General features: G+C 38.8%; 1 protein-coding gene across 3 annotated transcripts in view; it reads right to left on the minus strand.

Annotated features, from left to right (window-relative positions):
* The window catches only part of NPFFR2 (neuropeptide FF receptor 2), a 44,572-nt gene extending 26,067 nt beyond the window's left edge, over positions 1 to 18,505 (minus strand). Inside the window, exons 1-2 of one of the 3 annotated variants that reach the window (XM_070505684.1) lie at positions 18,107 to 18,443; positions 1,103 to 1,168 (exon numbers count right to left, since the gene is read on the minus strand). The gene's annotated coding sequence lies outside the window, so the exon portion shown is untranslated. Of the gene's footprint in view, positions 1 to 1,102; positions 1,169 to 18,106 lie in introns of all 3 variants that reach the window. The other 2 variants (XM_070505683.1, XM_014847230.3) reach the window with 2 other exon arrangements.
* Positions 18,506 to 19,953: the final 1,448 nt, after the last annotated feature.

A 19,953-nucleotide genomic window follows, 5' to 3' on the forward strand; every position in this document is an offset into this window, starting at 1 on the left:
AGAATATTTTTAAACTGAAGACATTTAAAAATGTTATGCATACCATGAAGTAATTTTTGTCTGCCTCTGTATGGAAATGTCTGTCATTCTATGTCTGTCCATACAATGTTTTCAGTGGTGTGTGTGCCTGTAAATGTTTAATAACTGGCTTTCAAAACAACCACCACCGAAACACAACAAAAGCCCTGGTATGTAGCCTATATCCATGGTGTAAATACCCCCCAACGGCTAATTTCAATCTACCAAGGGAACATCCCTGAATGAGAGGTGGGAAGGGATGTACAGAGTTAGTTCTCACAGGCCAGTACAAGCCAGAGCCAGCACACCATGTGATACATCTGAAGTTATGTCTACCAAAGGTTAACAGTGGATGCTCCTCAGTGTTGCGATTTTCGATTTATTTTCTTCTTAGTACCCTCTGAAAATTGATTTTATGGTTGACATGGTTCCATCATTTGTGTTTCATTATTTATTCACTAAAAGAAAAAAAAAGAAGGGAAAGCCTCTAGAAGAAGAAAGATGTAGAAATAATAATCTTTAACAATTATAATTGTTTTATTCATTTTGGTATAAAAGATAGGAAACAGATGAATAAATGAGTAGATAAATATGTATCTTTGAATATATATGAACACACATATATATAAGTGTATATGTTGCCTTAAATTTCCTTAAAATTTATCTTCCCTTAAATATCAAAAACTACATATTTTCACTAATATGTTAGAGACACTTAGATAAGAAAATAAAAATAGGGTATTTTAGAAATAAAGGGTTAAATAAATATGCAATTCAGTTCACAAATTAGGCAGGCAGCACGAGAAATTCACTACCAACTATCTAACTGACTGGCTAATAAATGCTGGGAAAAAGCGCATGCTTTATTTCTACCTATATTTCTGAGATAAGCCTGTACGTTAATGTCTCTCTTAAATATGTAGAGCCCTGGCCCATGGACTGTGAAAAATCCAGTTCTGTCTTGAGGGGTGTGGAAAAAAAAAAAAAAAACAGGCTCAAAATGGAGTCACTTATGCTAAGCCCCACCTTATTAAACCGAGACAACCTGATCACAGTTTCCGCTCTCCCAGAAATGGAATCTTACCAGTCAATCAGGAATCCCCAGATCAGCAGTAGTTAGGTCGTCTGCCCAATAGACCCCTGCCGGCCCCTAAAGAAAAGAAACCTTGCAATAATCAATCCATTTCTTGCCCAGTATAACTTCCTTGTTCCTGCTCCCTGCTGCCTATAAAATTTCATGCCTTCTATAGCTCTTCGGAGCTTCTTTCTATCTGCCAGATTGGATGTTGCCTGAACCATGAATCATTGAATAAAGTCAACAAGATCTTCAAAATTTGCTCAGTTGAATTTTGTTTTTTAACAGGGGATGAAATGATGAAATGGGCATCTGGTTCCTTCTCATCCTAGATTCTGGCTCTCACTAAATTCTCCGTTCCTTTTGCCTTCTGGGTCTCTCCCCTCTCATCTTTCAGAGCACATTTATGTTAGGCTATTTGATCAGGGATGATGCCACGGAACTGCAGCAGAACCAAAATGGAAACAACCTTCAACTGAACTTTAGACAGCGTTTTTCTTAAAGTCTCTCAGCCACCCCTACCATGAAGAGATATTTTCCTCAGGGGAAAATTTCTTTTCTTCAACCTCAACCAGTGGGAACTGCTCTTACCCTGCCCGTTCAGGCAATTTTCTCTCTTCCACCAGTCCTAGCCACAAGTTCCAGAAAGCAAGCAAATCCCCTTTTATTCCCAGCCTAGAGAAAATTCTCAAATTCCTGCTAACTTATTATTCAGCAAGTTAGCTTATTTCTCTGAATCTTCTCCTAGATCCTTTAGAGAGGACTTTACTCGTCACAACTGAAAAAAGTTTATTTAAACAAGATAAGCGTTTACTAATGCTTGAATCCTAGCAACTCCAATAACCAGCGACACTTCAAGTTGTTTTAACTTTTCCTAGATTTTATTTTTAGCCAAGTCTGTCTGTCCCTGCAACAATCTCCACAAATAGAAAGCAGTAGAAAATCATATAGCTGTCTTTCCAGGGGAAACACGAGGGGTCATGGAAATTTCTTTTTGTATGTTATTTTGTTTTGATTTTCTTCCCAGTGCATTAGCAACAGTGGCAAATGATAAGGTTTTTAGTAAAGCAATTCACAGAAGCTCTAGTGTGTCTTACCTATATTTCTAACAAGCTGCTGTGTGGACCATAACTTAGATTTTTCAGTGCTCAGAGGTAAATGTTAAAAATTGAACTCCTACAAGCTGTCATGTACCTTCAGGGCACAATCCGCACATCAGAATACTCAGGCGTGTTAGCATGAAATAGCCTCTCAGCTCCACCAGGTATTTCTGAGGAAGTCTAACCCTCTTCCAATAATAAGTACATTTTTTTTAAGTTTTGTTTCCTTTTTCTCTCCCAATTTTGCGAAGATGTTTATGAGGAAATTACAGACTTGTAAAAATATTTACTAATTGTCATTAAATCTCCATTTCAAAGTTTATCTACAGTTTAAGCATCTATAAGATATATTTTTGTGTTCCCACAGGATGCAAGACTCTTTCTTAAGCCCTGTGTCAACTTACACTGCTTATGTTCAACTCAATCTCCACCAACAATCATTTTGCTATTTATTCTGCATTAGCAATAAACTGTTAAGATTCTTCCAAAATATCTTTCTTTAAGAGAATCCACTATTGAAGAATACATGCAATGACAGTGATGTGATTTTAAAGTATTCTGAATACTAAACAGAACTAATGCAATCCATCAAGTTCAAATTTTTTCTCTGTTAACCAATTTAAAATGTTCAAGTAAATAGACATAAGATTGTTTCCTTATAATCAGTAAGAAAATTTAAAAAAAAATTGTACGTTACTTCTCTGCCTCTGAATTTCCAGAATACCCTTCCTAAGACTTACTTCTTAATGTTTTGTTTATCAACTTACATGCTAAGAAGTCTAAATAGAACATTACAGGTGGCAGGAACAGCTTAGAATAGTGCAGCCTGCCTATAGGTAGACAGAAATACAGACTTGTTAATGATACCTGTGTTCTGGACCATCAGAGCACTACTTACTTAGAAGACCGTGAGTGCTTCCAAAGCTGAAACCTATCCCATGTTGTTAAAACCTTTTTTAAAAAGGGGGTTCTAAATATTTGTATCCTATCTAAGCTAGTTCATGGATTTTTAAAATTACTTTTAGGCTTCAACAGGGAGCAATGATTGATATTTTAATCATCAAACAAGAAACAGGGGACACAAGGAAAAGACATGGATTGTACATATGTACTATGTGTCTGGTACTTAGTGATCTTGGATGCATTGTCTCACGTAAGGAATGCTCACGACGCCCCTGTGAGGGCACACTGAGAACCAGCAGTCACTACTGAGCATCTTCTTAGTATGTATCACACAAGTCAGACACAGCTCCTGCTCTCTTCCAGTTTATAAGAGGAAGATATCCACCCTTCCACTCCATTGTTTCCTCTCTTAGATTTTGGCTTCCTGTGGCAAGCTGCATGTACGTCTAAACTGGTAGTCTTAGAAATTACCAAAAGGTCACTTGATTTTTACCCAGTAATTTCATCTCAAATTTTAGTCTTCTCTATAGCAATCATGTGCTACAGAGTGGGGCGAAAGGGTAATGACAGGTTTTTGTTTTTAATTAGATAACAATACTTCTTGATGTCTCAGTGGTCTCATAGACTTAATTTCTTGAAACTGACATAATTCAGTTGCTCTCCTTAGTCAGTAATTATGTCAATAAAAAGTGGAAAATGTAATAGTAGAACATCATTTGCCCAGGCAATTATGCAGAAACAATCCTAAAGTTAAAAGAAATGTTTTATGCTATAATAATCTCAAGAGGCATTTATCTAGTTGAACAAAAGAAAAAAAATTAAGTCATGTAAAGGAGTGAGAGGAGAGTAAAAAGAACAGAAAAAAGATTGAATAACCAAACCTGTGGCTGAATCTTGAAATGCAAAATATAAAAAGCAAAAATCCAAGTTATAAGCCCCTTGTCCCAATAGAAATCCTTTTCTCCTCTTTCATAGCTGAGAACTATTTAGGTTTCACAGAAGTTTGAGATAGCAATGGCATAAGAAATAAAGCTGGGGGCAAATAATAATGATAACTCTACGTTTAGCTGATAGCTACTTCATGTCAGTTGTAATAATTAGAAAAAAACTCAAATGGCTGTAAAATGTGTAAAATAGTGTTAACATTGTTGGTGTTTCTTTTTTATCCAGTGGATTTCTAGTTATACTCTTAGAAGACTTACCACTATTATATGAAATGTCTTTTTAACAACTTGATTTTCTTAGCACATTGCACAATGTTCTCAATGGTTCTTGATTAGAGGAGTGAATGATTATTTGTCACTTTTTGATTTCTCCTAAAGCAGAGCCTAAACAAGGTAGTTTATTTGGGAGACAATTTCTGGAAGAGTGAATGAGAAGGGTGAATGCGAAAGTAAAAGGAAACATCGAGAAAGATAAGTTATTGAGCTGGTTACCACTATGGGCAAATGAGGACTCTCTGAGTTAGTGTATTGAAAGCATAACGCGTGGCCAGGGCATTTATCTACTGACTCCAGATTCTTGTTACTGGAGCGTTGCCTCTTAGGGCATTAAGTGTCCCATGTTCCAGGCTGTGACCTGCTGCTTCCAGAGAAGCACTGAAGCAGAGAATCCTGAGAGTGGGTTGCAGACTTTCGAGATGACAAGTCAGTCTTGTGCTCGGGAAGGGAACTGTCCACTGCAGCTGCTGCTGAAATCAGTGGGGGGGGGTGGGGGGGTGGGGGGGGGGGTGGGTGGGGGGGGGGCTGACAGAAAGAGTGGGGCACTTAAAACACCTACAGTACTACAAAAATGAATCTGAACCATCATTTAAAATATCATTATTTAAGATAAGTTACTTTAGTTCTAGTCAGTTGGTCTTAAAAATGCTCACATAATTTTTGATCTAGTCATTGTAGTGCTCAAATTCTTCAAAGAATATCTGAAATTCTAAGTTCTTAAGTCCTTCTCAATTTGACCCTTTGTGTATTTCCAGTGTCATCACTTTCTAAACTTCCACATGGTTTATCTTCAACCATACTGAATTATTTGTAGTTTTTTGGCTGCAACATGCTATTTCTTGCTCCTTTGTGGAATTGAGGGGAGAGAATAAAGGCAAAATCAGGTAAATCCTTATAAGCCATAGTAAAAAGAATTAATTTTATTCTAATAGAAAGTGTTTTAAGCTGGGGAGGAAATAAACTGGATGATAGTTTAAAAATATTTTTCTGGTGGTTATATGCAAAATGGAGTGGAAAAAGGAGGGAGGGCAAGAGTGGAAGAAGCAAAGTCAATTAGGAAGGGATTCCAGCAGTTCACATGGAAGACGCTGACAGCCTAGATTTAGGTGAGAGCAGTACATAGAGAGAGAGAAAGATGAATTTATGATCTTTGTCGGTAGTAATACCAACCAACGGATTGGATATGAGTTGGGTAGAAAGGAAGAGAGTAAGCAATAGACTTTGGGTTTGGCCTGAGAACTGAATGGGAGGTAGCAACATTTATTTAAATTAGGAAGCCTGTACTGTTTTGGATTTATTTTATATAAGATGCCTTCTAGAAGCCCAAAATACTCAGCTGTAGAGTTGGGACTCAGAGGAGAGATAAGGACTAATGAGATCAACTTGGGAATTGTTAGCATATTGATGGTATTTTGAGTTATGGAATCTGATGAAATTACATATGAACAGAGGGTAGATAAGGAGAAAAGAGGTCCAGAGCCAAGTTCAATGTCTTCCAACATTTAGAGTTTAGGTAGAGGAGGTCAAACCAGCACAGGAGATTGGGAAGGTGCAATTAGTGAGGTAATGAAAAACCAAGAGACCGTGATGTTACTGAATCTAAGAGAGGAAAGTATTTCATAAATGAAAGAATAGTCAATTATGTCAAATACACAAATACTCCTAAAAAATTAAAGAAGATGAGAACCAAAGAGTAGTCATCAGATTTGGCAAAATAGATATTCTAAATGATCCAGACGAGATTATCTTTGCTAGAGTGGATAGGAAGAGAGCCTGATTCGGATGACAAGAAGTGATTCAGAGGGGAGATACTCTCCCCCCTCAGCCTCTTCATTGGATGAAACACTTCCAGTCTTTTTGCTGAGCTCCTCCTATTCCTTGAAGGAAGCTGTCTTGGAAGGAGTTATTTCTAAACTGATCTGATGCTAATGTCTCCACATAGATTTCTACATTTCTTCCCTGGGAAACATGCATCCTTACTGAAGTTGTATTGGGAGTACAATTACCTTCCAAATACAATTGTGTATTTGCTACCGTAGGCAGAGTTAGCCAATCTCCTGCCCATTAAGTCTGAGTCAATTACAAGTCTTCAGTCTCAACTCATGGTGGCCTTCTTAAACTCACTCTCACCTCCATCCTACTTCTGGACTAGGCTTGATGTTAATAGGAATATCCCTTTCTCCTGCTTGTGAATCATGTGTGTATGTACTAGCAGGATGGGGAAATAGTGGACAAGGGAAAATGCTACAGTCCTTCACCCACTTTCTCCAACAAAATTCACTCTCCAACTGTTTACTACACTCTTGGCCTCTCTAAATTTTTCACAGGTGGGTAGTAGGAGGTCAACTAAGAGTTATTAAATCAATTATCAGCTACCTCCTTTATATGTGCTCGTTAGGTGGTATATCAGTAAGGGTTCAGTCAGGAAGCAAGAACCATATGGGATATAGGATTTATTATAGGACTTGTACTTTACACCAGAGGTCAACAGACTTTTTCTGTAAAGAGCCAGATAGTACGCATTTTTGGCTTTGTGGGTCAAAACGTATCTGTCACAACTACTCAACTATGCTGTATAGCACAAAACAGCCATAAACATAAACAAATAGGCATATTTATGTTCCAATTGAATTTTATTTAAAAAAAAAATAAAATAAAATGACAGGCCATGGGGCTGTAGATAGTTTGCCCATCCCTGCTTTACATAGAGTGGGAGTTGCTGAGGAAATGAATTCCCAGAGTGGAGTATCAGAAGATCACACAAAAAGTCACTAAATAGTCATCCTGAAGCACTGGGGCAAAGGGCATCTTGGAGCTGAAGTGACATCTGGGAAGCCAAACAAGTTCAGCTTCTTTCCAAGGACTGTATAAAGGGAACTGTAGAAAGGTCTGTGGGAAGCTCTCATCTCAGTGTGGTTCCCAGCTCTGTGGGTCCTTAGGGTCAGCAGTTGGGAAGAAGAGCTTGATGTGGGGCAGAGGAGGGTGAGGGAAAGCTGAGTATCTCTTTATCTGTCACTGCTCCTCACCCTTAGGTCCTTCCAAGAGAATGGCTACTGCTTCCCTTTAACCTCTCTAATTTCATGAGATTTCTCTCTTAGCCAAATTTAAGCTGGAAGTATACATGTTAAAAATATTCTAAGAAACATGGTTCCCAGTTTAATAAAGCTGATACTAGAACAAATTGCTGCGTTTTGTCTTTGGACTGTAGATAAAGTTGAGGCAGAAAGATTCTCATTTTAGCATAATGTAACTGTGGGAAAATAAGTCTTCCCCGGATTTCTCAGTGTACCCTCAAACATAGACATGCATATAATATAAATACAGAGAACGTTTCTTTTTACTTCCCCCAGAAACATTTAGATTAGATCTGTAACCATTTGTCTCCCTGATGATGAAGTTCATTGCTCCCATCCAAAGAGCTAAGAAACATCCCCCAAAGCCAAATGGTTACATCCTGGGATAGGCATTTAGGTTAACTTCAAAAGTGACTGACAGCTCAGAGATTTCTATGAAGACTTTAGTTTTATCTTCCTAGATGTTTATACTTCAAAAGAGATGAATCCCAGACCCTTGGAGACATCTCTCGTTTGTGAAAGCTGGACACACTGGACTTATTTGGCTTATTTGTACCCCAAAGAGCTAGGGTACAGATTCTTCCCAGCACAACTCCAGGAGACTCACTCAGGAGAGCAGGGGAAATTGGTTTCTTTTTTGTTTATAAACACACAAAAAACCTTTTTTTGTTTGTTTGTTTTGCCCACCTACCAAGTGAAATCTGCCAATCATGTAGGGCATTTCTCCATCTAGCTCTCATCACACTAATCTGCAGGGTTACTGGGTATAAAGGACCTATGCTGCAATGTTAACCTGGCTGTTGCCTTTCTGTTTGTATAAATGAAGCTCTTTTACCTGACCCAGCTGCCTCAAGTTTTTGATTTATCTTTCTTTCTATCTATCTATCTATCTACAAACATGTATTTGCACAAATGGGGTAACATCTCAGATCCTTAAAAGTTTCTGAAATCACAGTAATATATTATGTTTCATCAAATCTAAGACATCATAAACTATAAGATGCAACTCTATTTTCTATACTGCCAAAAAATAAAAAATGTTGACAGTTAAACACTCAATACTTTTTATCTCATAATTTTATTTTGAACTTATTAATAATGCACTTTTAGATTTATTTAGACAAAAAAAAATGACAGCAGTATGAATAGCTAAGACTGTTGGTTCAGTGTAACCAATGGCAACTGTATCCTGACTATCACCTTCTTGACAGTGATTGTTAGGCACCACTAATTCTAAGACACGTCCTCATTGATGGATATTCTTAGATATTTATGGTTATCCTTAGGATAGATAAAATACTGTATGGATGAAATACAGTCATCACTTGAAAACCAAATGGGGGAGGAGAGTTTATTAGAGATTCAAAGAGGGAAGAGAGGTAATCAAACTGTTAACTGAAAAAGATAGAGTTTATTAGAGAAATGTAGAATAAAAGGCAAGGATTGAGTCTCCCTGTGGAATCTGGGTTAGTGAGATTGAAAGCTCAATCAGTTATGTAATTGTGTGATTTTTTTTTTTTTCTCCGGCAAAATCAGGCTATTCCATATAGGCACAGGTTATTTGCTATGTATATATCTTCAGTGAAGTGTTTGCTTAAATCTTCTGCCAAGCTTTCACGGGATTGTTTCCTTAATATTGAATTTTCAGAGATTTTTATATTTTTCTGGATACGTGTGATTTATCAGATGTGTGGTTTGCAAACATTTTCTCCCAATCTGTAGTTTGCTTTTTCGTTCTCTCAACACTAGCTTTTGAAGAGTTGAAGTTCTTAATTTTTATGAAGCCCAATTTATAAATTTTATCTATTCCTAACCAAGATCACAAATATTTCCTCCTATTTTCTTCTGGATGTTCTATTGTTTGAAGTTCCATATTTAGGTTTCTGATCCACTTTGAGTTAATTTTCATATCAGGTGTGATGTATGGATTAAGATTTTTTTTAATGGATATCCCATTTTTCCAGGACTGTTTGTTGAAAAGATTGGATGAGAAGTTTTAATACAGTTGAAGAATTGCTGGAGTGATGTGCCAAAGTAAATTAACTGGGTAGAGGAGACTGCTTCCTGAAATACAACTTTCAAGATGGTGTAGTAAAAGCAAAACATAAAAATGATGTTGTAGCCTGGAAGAAAATATCATTTCAGGGAAAGAGGTCAAGAAACTGATAAGCCACAAGGAGCCCTCTGTGTTGTGTTGCTGACACCAAGAAAAAGAATGGAGAGGAAGAAAGTGAATCAGGTATTAAAGATATCAATGGATAAGTGAGAGCAGATGATAGCAACAAGGAAGGTTAGTAGGAGGCTTTGTGTTATGGCATGAACTCCAAAAAATCTGGGGTTTTTAAAGGAGCACAGAAGATTCCCCAAATTGGTCCATATGTATATTGCAACTTCTATCAAAGTACACACCAGGTTTTTTTTGTGGACACAGACAAATTTATTCTAAACTTTATAGGGAAAGGCATAGGACCTAGAATAGCTAAAACAACTTTACAAAGAATAAAGTGGAAAGAATCACTCTACCTGATGCTAAGGCTTTCTATATAGCTACATTCATAAGGGCAATGCGGCATGGGTGAAGGGACAGACACACAGATCAGTGCAACAGAACAGAGAACTCACACGAACAATATATACCCACACAAACAAGCCCAACTGATTTTTGACAAAGGTGCAAAAGCAATTCAATAGAGATGCTGAGTGAGAAAGAGTAATCTTAAAATTTTCCATATTGTATGATTTTATTTATATAACATTCTTGAAATGACAAAATTCCAGAGATAGAGCATAGACTACTGGTTGCCAGGGTTTAGGGAGGTTGGAAGGTGGGAGGTGGCTCTTGCTATATAAGGGCAGCATGAGGGATGCTTGTGATGGAACTGTTAGATATCTTGACTGTCTTGATGGTCAAGCAGATCTACACGTTATAAAATTGCATAGAACTAAATACATACACACACAAAAGTATATAAAACCAGTAAAATCTCAGTAAGTTCAATGGATTGTATCCATGTCAATTCCTGGTTGTGGTGTTGTACTATAGTTATGCAAAGATGTTACCATTTGGGGAAACTTGGTGAACGGTACATGGTATCTCTCTGTATTATTCCTTACAACTGCATGCGAATCTACAATTATCTCAAAATAAAACGCTTAAAAAAAGAGTATGGAAGAAAAATTATTTGGTCTTACTTATCTTTGTTTTTTCAGTTCCTAGTGAAAAAAATATATTGTATGCTTTCAAATACTACTGTTTGGATGATAGCCTTATGAAAATTTTAGTGGTATTATACATGCAAATCCTCACTAAATAAAACGTACAGCCAGTCAGTCAACATAATCAACTTTTATTATAAATCAGCAGCTGCAATTAAGAAATAAAAACATGATTTTTAATTTATGTTTTAGTGATGGATGAGACAGCCTAATGTTGAAGAACTCCAAGAAAATAAATCATGATAATTTATGCCTGATAAAGCATGACACGTTTTACGGAACAAAGCTTAAGAGATAACACATCAATTATAAATTATAAGGGATCAGATACCATTATTTTCCTAATTTATACGCACTCTTTATTTTTAATGTAAGTATAGTTCTATCAAAGAAAAGAGGAAATGTCACCACCATATCACCCCAACATACATAGACACAACATAAACAACCTTTAAAATAAAACTAAACTTAATTTACATTCACTCTATTTCGGTAAAATATCTTCTGAGGTATATCTATTTTTTACAAGAATGTCAGTTGATACTGGTTCCCGAAGAGCTAACGTGTGTGAAAGAATGGCTACAGCAAAGAGACAAGAGGAAACAAGTGAAGATTAAAGCCTTGAGAAAGCTTGCCTTAAGAATCAGGACAGTCGCGCTAAGAGATTTCTGGTTCTTGGTGAAGCTCTTTTCTGAGCAGTAAGCCCCTTCGAGCGAAGGTTTTAAGGAGGCACCTGTCAAGATCTGTAGCCACTTCCAGTTTCAGTGTTAAAGACTGCCAAAATGAGCAAACTTTTAGGAATGCTAATTAATAATCACCCTCCTTTGAAAGGAACTCCATTTACCCCAGGACTAAAATCATGGATGGAATATAAGCTTTGTGGTCCCCTCCTTGAAGGTCATCTGGAAAGAGAAACAGGAGACCTCACTTATGTGTGTGTGTGGTGAGTGGGAAAGTGATTTATTCTTCTTTTTCTTTATCTTTAATTCTACCTTTTATTAGACTTAGCAGTTAATTTTCCATTTGACCTGGCCCCTCACAGTCTCTGGAAGAGGTGGTAGAGGTGCTCTAAAGTATCCTTATAATAGCTTTTATAGGGACAAAATTTTCTTCTAAGGGGTTTATGCCAGCAAACAGAAAAACATAGTGTCTTCAGCGTCGTCTACACGGGTTACACTGATGAAAGCTCGGAAGAAAGGAACTCAGGAAAGTGGTATTTTTAAAAAGGTTGAATATGAGGACAAATGAAGCCTAGACAGTGGAAACCTACAGACATACACAAAAGATATTTTAAAAAGCATTTTATCCTACCTACTGGGCAAGTCACTACTAGGTGGGGGTGCACATTTTTTAATTTTGAAGAAAATATGATTACATTTAGATAATTTATTACTTTGTACTTAAAAGGGCAATGTTTTACTCTTTCTTAGAAATGCTGTTTGCTCTAGGCAGCAACATTGAATAAGCATTTGAAATATTATGTTTGCTGACAGTGCATCCTGCTTCCTCACTTACCTTTTATGATTACATAACAGATCCAACTGTCTAAAAGTGCAGCAAAAAGCAAGTGACGAGTGATCATTCCCTCTTGTGACAATCGCAAGGACTTTCTCTCTCTCGTGACTTGGCTACATTAGGTTATATTTGTGCTGAAATGATTCGGTCACTCTCAAGCCTGCCTCTTTATCCAGAAATCACTCACGCTTTTCCTGAAGAAGAATAATGCTCTATCTTCAGTCCAGTCATTCTTCAGTGCGCAGCAGTCTGGCTCTTGCCTCCGCTTTCTACTGAATCTGTACTTGCTAAAGTCAATGGCTTCTTTTCAGCTGAATCTTGACCTCTTGTCTTTTCTAGCACATTTGACACTTTATATTCATTTTGGGGGTACATGCTTGTTAAGAGAGTAGTTTGCAAGTGCTTTTTAAAAAAATAAGATGTAAATGAATGATACGTAAAATCAATTTTATTAGAATATAAAAATTCAGCTATAAAGAAGAAAAAATAATGAGCTTTTCCCAAATATAAAAAATACAAAATATATTATCTTACCCTGGGGTAAGCCCACTGGGGCTTCACAATCTCCTACCTGGACCCCACGGTTATCACAAATGCACTTTTCTCCATGGATGGATGCCAATTTATTGCTGTTGAGGGTAGTACGGGCATGCTTTGTTTTATTATGCTTCACTTTTTTGTGTTTTACAGATACTGCGTTTTCTACAAATTGAAGGTTTCTAGCAACCTTATTCCAAGCAAGTCTGTTAGCACCATTTCTCCAATACCATTTGCCCACTTCGTGTCTCTGTGGGTCACATTTTGGTAATTCTTGTAGTATTTCAAACTTTTTCATTATTATTGTATTTGTTACGCTGATCTTGTCCATTTTTCTGTTGGGTTGTCTTTTTCTGATGAATTTATATGTTCTCTGAATATTGTCAATATTAACTCTTGCATAGTAAATGTTTTCCATATTCTCTACTGTCTTTGTTCACAAACCCTCAAGGCTGTAGGTAACAAGTGAGGTCAGGAGAGGGCAGAGCCAAGGAAGAAGTCAGAGAGAACTTCTAAGGCTTTGCTTACTGTGGAACCTTCAAGGCCCTACTTCCACAAATGAGAAGTTACTCAAACCTGGTAATCAAAATATCAAGAAAAGCAAGCTCAGGATAGGGGTACTTGGGCAGCGTGGGTTGGTCTCCAGTGAGCCCCCAGGGCTGCTGGTTTTGGAAGATGCATAAACTGCACTGCAGGCCCTGCTGCGGATGTGGAGCCCTCTGCGCATAGGAAGGACTAGAGGCTGTGCTCCTACAGAGCTCACGTTCACTTTAGTACCTGTGTACCAGAATGCAGGCGCAGGAAGTAAAATGGAAAGGAAATTTTAGAAGCTTTAAAGAGGCACTTTAAATTTAAAGACTTTAAATGAGATGCCCTATTTTCAGGGAAAGTCGGGAAAGTTCAGAGGAATCCTGGGTACTATGGGTGACACCTCTTTAAATGTCCGCATTTTTCAAGGAGACAAGGGTGTTTGAGATGACACTCTGAAAGGGGAAGCAGTTTGTATAAGTGACAGATTCCTGCTACCCTCCCCGGAACAAGCTCTTGATTTGAAGTTTTTCCTTATCGTGTTTTATGTCCACAGGTAGTAAACTCTAATATAGACAATTATTTGATTTAACTGGCGTTTTGGCGAGGCTGAATTCCAGAAACGTTTAGCCTCTTGTTACATTTCTCTAAATACCCCCTTTCCCAGATGATACTTGTTTCTTCTATGGCTGCAAATAACAATGTGGGTTAGGACCAATTTTTTTTCACTATAAGAAATCATGAGGATTATTTTCACTCAGAATCATGAAAATACACACACCCAGACCCGACTCCAGACCCACTAGGCTCAGTGGTGGGACCCAGGTGCAGACATTTGAAAAAGCTTCAAAGTGATTGATGCTTCCTACTTCTGTTTATAAGAACCTTCGTCAAGACTGTAATATTTATTTCTTCCTATTGCAGCTTTTGCTTGGGAAATCTTGGTATAGGCAGAAATCAGTAATTTTGAAAATAAACTGCTATTACGATATGCCTGGGGGCCCTGCAGTATAGAATTTAAGTGTGTGGACTTGAAGGACACATGAGTTCATTATCGTGATTCCTCAACCTAATAAACATATTTACTTTGAACAAATTATTGACAAGCCTCAGTTTCCTTATCAACAAAACAGGGATTGTGATTGTACTCAATCCCCAAATCAGGAGGAGTAAGTGAGATAGGGAGGTGAAGTTACACCTCACTAAAGCTTAGCTGTTACTATCTTATCTGGCTTTGAGGAATTGTTGTTTTTTAAATTTTGTGGGAATGCAACCAGAGTTGTAATATTCAAATGCGCTTGGTAGACTCTCTGAAGTTTTGAAAAGATAGATAGGTCAACTGAGGTTTCTGTGGGACTAGAAAAAGGTACATCTGTCCTAGTAGAAGATACTTTACCTGCAAGGGCCACAGGGGACCCAGACTCCATACGGGCACCTAAATGAGATGCTTTCACATCCCCAGAAGCAAATAAAGTAAGAAATATACTTTGGAATATTTGGAAATATTAAACTTTTAGTAGCAACAAGATTACGGGAGAACTAGTTTCTTGGCATTTCAGGGGTTATTTTGTTCATTTTTTCTTTCCTTTTTTCTTTAAATTACTGGCGTGGTGTGGTTTGGGGTATGCTGCTGTTCTGATGCCCCTTATGTAATGTGTCCAGGGCTCTTAGCTGGAACAGAGTTGAACCTAGTTTGACAAGAGAACTGAAATAGAGCATGTCTTCTCAGTCTTGTGTGGCATTAATATAAATTTAATTTTTGTGCTTTCCTGGGTCACTTTGACTTTTGGGCGGGGAGGATGGGGAGATATTAAAGAGGCATTCATGAGATGTTTGAGGCCCTGACTCTCCCATCTCCTGGTCCTGGCACACTATAGGAGTTATACTGGTAATGGCCATCTGAACATGCAGGAGGGACTTCTCCACACTTTGCCTATCTCCTCCCCTGCTAGAGCCAGAAACGCCTTTGGAGGTGTCAGAGATAGCACCTTCAAAAAACCACTGTGCAACTCCTACGTGACAGATGCTGCATCCAGCACAGTCATATGTACCATCCCATTCATTCCTTCTAAGAGCCCTTTTTACATAGGGGACATTGATGCCATAGAATTTTCAGGGCCTTGCCTAAGGGCAGCTGCTCTCAAGTGTCAGAATAAGGATGTCTGAGTCTTCTCACCATGGATCCTCTGCCCTCTTACCATAGAAACAGTGAAACCCGGAAGGGTGAAAAGATTTCAGAAATCATATTCTAACTCATCCTTTCACATTCAAGAAATCTTAGACTCAGAGAAGTTGTATGATTTGCCCCAGTGCAGAGCCAGTTAGAAGCCTGACTGGGAAGAAAACCTGATCTCTGCAGTTTTAGAAGTCTTGTGCCTCCAGATCCCACGAGTTGTGTGAAAGACATGAGAGCCATTCAAAACATCTGTCTGCCGTGGTGACCGTTGTAACTCATCCTGGGTCAGCATATTTACGTCTGCCTTTGGTTCAATAGTATGCAATTCTCTGGACCCTTAATGTTCGGTTTCAAGGCAACTGGAAAATTCATTTAAGAGCTAGTTTATCCCAAAGAGCTAGAACTTAAAACTAAAGGAAAACAGGAAGAAAATTCAGCTGTCAAGATTGGGCTAATGGCAAGTAATAAATTCATGTGTTTAAGAGAACAATTTGGTAAAACTATTAAAAGAGTACATAGATATATTTTAGAAATAGAGATACATTTTAGGTATATTTATCCTCCTTTCTTTTAGTATGTATGACAGTTTTAAAGTGTTCACCTAAAATTGATTCCCGTCTCCACAGTAAAGAGGGTAGTATTTTACAAAATGATTATTTTTAAATAAATGAAGCTTTGAGGAACAAAGTTTCTCCTTATTTTGCATCCTGATTACACCTGGAAATCCATTTAGTGTAAAACAGTGAAAAAGTTCAAGAATATTTATCAGAGAGGCATTTGCAAGGAATTCTCATCAAAAGTCACACCTTCAAAAGCCAAGAACAATAAATGAACAAAGTTTCCAGGAGCAAATCATTCATTGGGTAACAGAATTTGTATCTATACATCTTACAGCCTTTGACACCTGTAAAAGAGAACAGTGGTAAGCAGTATGATTAACAGGAGCTATGGATAAAACAAGAAATTTCTAATATATACTTTTAAATACCTTGTAATGTATTCCCAAATGCTCCAGAATAAAAATACCAGATAAAATAGATAGATGATAGATGCAGGAAAAAATAAGTTTGAGATTCAAACTCTCCTGAGGATGCCTATAGACATCAAGAAACAACAGCTGGTGGAAAGATCTCACTGGATTATATGGGTTTTAGAAAAACTTATAGGATAGGATAATGATAAATGAGTGACTCGTGTCATTATCAAGCAATAGTGAAAGCACGTTTTATATTATTACAATATCCAGTCTTTAATAATATTAATATGTACCTTTAAAAATAGTGAAGCTGTTTTGTTTTTGTTTTTGTTTTTGTTTTTGTTTTTGTTTTGAGGAAGATTAGCCCTGAGCTAACTACTGTCAATCCTCCTCTTTTTGCTGAGGAAGACTGGCCCTAAGCGAACATGCATGCCTATCTTCCTCTACTGTATACATGGGACGCGTACTACAGCATGGCTTTTGCAAAGCCGGACCATGTCCGCACCTGGGATCCCAACCGGCGAACCCCTGGCAGCCAAGAAGCCAAACGTGCAAACCGCTGCGCCACCGGGCCAGCCCCTGAAGCTGTTTTCTTAAATTACTAATCAATAGTAGCTTTTACAGATGAATACAATTGCCACTCAAATTTCTGTTCATGATAATAGTTCTATCTTTGAGCATTTCATAGCAATTCTGCAAATTCAACCATAACTTAAAATATCATTATTAAGATAATTTTACACAAGCTATTTTGGTTTAATTAGAGTTCCTGCTGAAAACAGAAATATGTCCGCAGTTTACAAGCCACAATTTGCCCATCCTCCCCCTTGTTAGTTATCAACTGAAAATGATTTGGAAAGAGAAGTTTAGATGCATGGTTAAAATAACTTGAAATACTTTGTTCAGGAAAAATCCCCAGCGTCTTCTTAACAGTTTATGTCATCTTATACTAAAGATCCTTTAAAATGAATAAATCTTTTAAATGTCCACAGTCTAGCTGAGGGAAAATGGGGGATAAACAAATGTATCTTTGTTTCGTAGTTTATAGCTTGTCTTTAACAAAGACGACAGCGCAGAGCAGATAATTTTCCCCTGCTCCCACTCCAGACCCTAACTTTGACGGAGAGCTGCGCTGTTGGAAAATGCCTGGTGGTTTAGCAGAAGCGAGGCTAAACTGGCACTGCCTGGAAACCCCATTTCACCCCCAGAAAGAGCTAAAAATCTCTCCAAGTGCCGTCACCGAGGGCTCTTTGGTGTCCTGGACCCGGGTAAGAAACCGCATTTTAGCCTTCCTGGCAAGTGGAAACGCACAAGATTCAGCCTCAGGAACACCAAAATCATTGCTCGGAATCCTCACGGATGAAGGGAACAGTTTAGAAATCTCTCTCTAGCATCAATCAGGCTCGCTCTCCGAGGAGATACAACAAAATTATAACAATACAGCCCCGGAGAGGGGTTTTTGGAGAACTTTAGCTAAGAAACCGCCCCCTCGTCCCTCGCCCCAGGCCCACCTCTGCGAGCCTGGGAACCGGCACCCGTGGTCCGGATAGCCCCGGCAGGGAAGGCCCCCCAAAGTTAGGCTGGCCACCAAAGGGACACTCTCGTGGACTGTGACACTACAGAGGGTGATTATGGATCTAGGAAGGGATTTGGGAGAAGTAAAGAGCAAAGTCACAAAATCTAAGGTAACAGTCCCCAATCACTAACACAAATCATCCAAGCCAGGGGCGGGCGCGGAGGACCCCAGCCCAGCCGGACCCGCCCTTACCTGCCCACGGTGCAAGGACGGAGCCCCGGCGGCGCTGGGAAGCAGAAGCGCCTTCGCTGGACTTCAGCAACAGGTTCCCCCCTGCCTCCCGGCCCAGGCTCCGGCCCCGGCTCCGGCGGCGGTGGGGAAGCTCCGCCCCAGCCGACCCTGTCTGCGGGCTGGGCTCTAGGTGACCCGGGCTGCGCAGACGAGCGGCTGGGAGCTCGGCGCTCTGCGCTCGCTGCCTCCTTGTCCCCTTCGGATGAAACGTCACTCTCCGGGAGGCATCAGCAGCCGCTGGGATTCCCAAGAAGCTAGTCACATCCTGCTAAGGGGCACACAGATACCATCCTGGGACACTCAAAATCCTGATGCTGCCAAGAAAAGGAATACACTATGACGAGTATCTCGTCTTTGGTTGCCTGGCTCCACACCTAGGGGAGTGATTTAGCCTCTCTGTACCTCAGTTTCCTTGTTTACAAAACAGAGATGATAACGATAATAGCAACTGGGTAATCTGAGAGTTAAATGAGTATGTGCAAAATGCCTGGAGTGGTGCCCGGGACACATTAAGCATTCAAAAACGTTAGCTATCATTGTAAGGCTCTCTTAGGAATGAGGAGTTGATCCAGGCTGCAGACTGAGACGGCCCCTTCGTTTTCTGAAGGGAACTGTGATCTATGAGTCCTTGCAAAGACCTTTTAGCTTGCACGATAACCTCTCTGGAATTCTGGAAATGTGAATTCACATCATAACTAGAAGGGGAAAGGAGACAGCCAGAAGGAAAGCTCAGTGATTCTAAGAATATCTGTTTGGTTGGAAGTTGCTAATAGATTATACCTAAAATATAATGCATTAACTTGGAGGTTTATACGATTACTGAGTCAGAGATAAGTAAAGGTGCTTTAAGAGAATAACACCGATAGGGTCAAGTGTGGGTAAAGTCTGTGAAGAACCTTTGCATATGCTATCAGGTCTGCTCCTCGCAAAACTATGATAGGTTTGTTAAACGTAGTGCACAATTATTCCCAAACAACACGGAGCCACCCAGGTTCAGTAGCTTGTCCAAGATCACAGAGGTAGTTTTTAAATGACAATGCAGGCTCCCAAAGCTGAGTTCAGTTCTTTCACTATTACATTTCTCTGCATAAGTCACTGGTAAATGTGGGATACAGGAAAAAGCTGCTTGGGGAGACCTTTTAAAATAAGATTCCTTGGTCTTGCATTAAGGTTGTAGATTCAGACGTGTGTGTGTGTTTAAACCTGGATTATGACTATGCTGAGGATCCAGAAGGGGGTATCTCTCTCAAGACTTTACCAAGTTCAAGGTAGAAATACTGGGCCCACTTCTGTGAAGTTTATCCAAGTATACCCAAGGCATAGAAAGTCACAGAAAAAAGAAAAAGACATTAAACAGAGATAACAAATAGGAAGTGGGGCTTAGAAGAATAAGTTAGTTAAGGAAAATAAAGTTAAGAGGAGAAAGACACTGTATTTAATCTGAGATTCTCAAATCGAAGTGCAAAAAATTAATTGTGGACCGTCACCCGGTATAATCCCTTCTACCACTAGAAGACTGGATCATCGGAATGAATGGGAATAGTAGCAATGCTTTTGATGAGACATTGAAGTAATGTCTAGCTTGCAAGAATTCTATTACAAATTAAATGAAACACAAAATTTGCCAGGTAAAATTAAATTATGAGTCACTTCCTGTTTCTTAAAAAACAGCACACTGAGAACTACTGTCCTGATTCTCCTCCCCACCCCTAACTCCATTCCAAACGGGAGACCATGTCTGTCAGCAGGAGCAAATTACATAAAACCAGAGAGGGACCCGAAATGTACCCCCCTTCCCCCACTTTCCC

The sequence above is a fragment of the Equus asinus genome, chromosome 3, assembly GCF_041296235.1.
Source record: "Equus asinus isolate D_3611 breed Donkey chromosome 3, EquAss-T2T_v2, whole genome shotgun sequence".
Lineage (NCBI taxonomy): Eukaryota > Metazoa > Chordata > Mammalia > Perissodactyla > Equidae > Equus > Equus asinus.